The sequence below is a fragment of the Oncorhynchus gorbuscha genome, linkage group LG06, assembly GCF_021184085.1.
Source record: "Oncorhynchus gorbuscha isolate QuinsamMale2020 ecotype Even-year linkage group LG06, OgorEven_v1.0, whole genome shotgun sequence".
NCBI classification, from domain to species: Eukaryota; Metazoa; Chordata; class Actinopteri; order Salmoniformes; family Salmonidae; genus Oncorhynchus; species Oncorhynchus gorbuscha.
The window spans coordinates 12,082,802-12,085,714 of record NC_060178.1 but is presented as its reverse complement, the minus strand read 5'-3'; positions in this window follow the sequence as shown (position 1 = coordinate 12,085,714).

Below are 2,913 nucleotides of genomic sequence, written 5' to 3'. Positions count from 1 at the left end.
GGTTTAAGTTGGTGAAGGTTTACGATGGTGAAGGTTTAAGTTGGTGAAGGTTTAAGATGGTGAAAGGTTTAAGTTGGTGAAAGGTTTAAGTTGGTGAAGGTTTAAGTTGGTGAAGGTTTAAGATGTGGTGAAGGCTTAAGTTGGTGAAGGTTTTAAGTTGGTGAAGGTTTAAGTTGGTGAAGGTTTAAGATGGTGAAGGCTTAAGATGGTGAAGGTTTAAGTTGGTGAAGGTTTAAGATGGTGAAGGTTTAAGTTGGTGAAGGTTTAAGTTGGTGAAGGTTTAAGATGGTGAAGGTTTAAGATGGTGAAGGTTTAAGTTGGTGAAGGTTTAAGATGGTGAAGGTTTAAGATGGTGAAGGTTTAAGATGGTGAAGGTTTAAGTTGGTGAAGGTTTAAAATCTAATGGGAGTTAATACGTTGGGTTGGAGTAGCATTATAATAGAGCCAAGTAGTCAATGGTAATGTTTTAAAAGTTATTGATAATGGAATGTACTAAATTGTGCTAACTTGCATCGGAAATTCCGTGGTCAGAGCGGCCAAGATTAGGCATCCTGTCAAGGCGGGCATACTGCGAATCAGAACATCCTGCCTAACAGGATGTTAACCACTGAATGCGTCATCGGAGATGGTGTAAACCACAATGAGAAAGGAAGATCGAGGGTATAAAAGGGGAAGAACCTGTCGACTGCTGGAACAAGATTTTTTGCTGTAGCTTTTTAACTTACAATACATTTTTGACTTTCCTTATTATACTTATATTTAAATTTTTATTATATGCAGTTAAAGTAAACATCTAGGAAGAATCCTTAAGAATACCTCATTGATATTAAAGAAGTCTCGAGGTATTGCTCTCCTGAGGTAGAGTACCTCATGATAAGCTGTACACCACACAATCTACCAAGAGTTCTCATCTATATTATTCGTAGTCGTCTATTTACCACCACAAACCAATGTTGGCACTAAGTCTGCACTCAACGAGATGTATAAGGCCATAAGCAAACAAGAAAATGCTCACACAGAAGTGGTGCTGAAGTGGTGCTTACAAGCAAAAACTAAAGCAGGAAGCACCAGTGATTTGCTTAATACGGAAGTGGTCAGATGACGCGGATGCTACGCTACAGAACCGTTTTGCTAATACAGGCTGGAATATGTTCTGTTATTCATCCAATGTCATTGAGGGAGTATACCACCACAGTCACCGGCTTCATCAATAAGTGCATCGACGACGTCAGGTCCACATTAACATCAACGGGGCTGTAGTGGAGCGGGTCGAGAGTTTCAAGTGTCTTGGTGTCCACATCACCAATGAACTAACATGGTCCAAACACACTAAGACAGTCGTGAAGAGGGCACGACAACACCTTTTCCCCTCAGGAGACTGAAAAGACTTGGCATGGGTCCCCAGATCCTCAAAACGTTATACAGCTGCATCATCGAGAGCATCCTGACCGGTTCAATTACTGCCTGGTATGACAACAGCTCGGCATCTGACCGTAAGGCACTACAGATGGTAGGTGCGTACGGCCCAGTACATCACTGGGGCTAAGCTGCCTGCCATCCAGGACCTCTACACCAGGCGGTGCCAGAGGAAAGCCCAACAAATGATCAAAGACTCCAGGCACCCAAGTCAAAGACTGTTCTCCCTGTTACCGCACGGCAAGTGGTACCGTAGCGCCATGTCTAGGACCCTAAATGTTCCTTAACAGCGTCTAAGGAGAGACTGCTGAACAATGAATCAAATGGCCACCGGACTATTTACACTGACACCCCTTCCTCCATATTATCTATGCAGTCACTTTAACCCTACCGACATGTACAAATGACATTGACTAACCTGTACTCCCGCACATTGACTCTCGGTACCGGTAACCCCTGCTACATAGCCTCGTTAATGTTATTATATTGGGTTACCTTTGTATTATTTATTTTCAGTAATCTCTTTCTTGAACTGCATTGTTGGTTAAGGGCTTGTAAGTAAGCATTTTCACGGTAAAGATACATGCGTTGTTGTATTCGGCGCCTGTGACAAATACAATTTGATTTGATAGACGTGTGTTTTTAGACAATGTCTGAGGGGGGAGTCAAAAAAAACTGTTGATAGAGTTGCAGATGGATGGTTTGTTATTGAATATGTAAAATAAAACTGTTGATAGAGTTGCAGATGGACCGTTTGTTATTGAATATGTAAAATAAACTGTAACTGTAAAAAATATTTTGTTGGCGTAGCAATAAGGGTTTTAGTAGAGGGCACTGAAGGTGTCTATCAATTCAATGTACTGTCGATGGTTGCCTATCATTGATTGGTGATATTGATTGATTGATTTGTGATCCTTTTATGCCTGTTCCTGATATTTGGAACCCTGTGTCATCAAAGAGTCATACAAGTGCATGACGTTTTACTCTAGGTTTCTGAAAGAGGCTGGATTCATTTAGGATTTTGTTTTGCATCTGGTTAATTAGCCTATCAGGGACCAGATATCGGGGACCCGAGTGGCTGATATAAAGTAACCTAACCTGAGGGACTCAACTTCGGGGATAGCCCACTCTACTGTAAGGCCATTAATGTTGTGTTTGAGGAACAGTCCCTGTATCCAGACTCAGTGGTAGTAGGGCAGAGCGGCATCGATCAGATCTGTAGGGGCAAGAAATAACCTTGACCTTAACACTGATAGCAACAACAACCACAGCAGAGACGTTGGCTGTGTCTACAGCTGTCACAATAGAGAGACAGAGAGAGAGACAGATAGACAGACAGAGAGAGAGACAGATAGACAGATAGAGAGACAGAGAGAGAGACAGATAGACAGATAGAGAGAGACAGAGAGAGAGACAGATAGAGAGACAGATAGACAGACAGAGAGACAGACAGATAGACAGACAGAGAGAGAGACAGATAGACAGACAGAGAGAGAG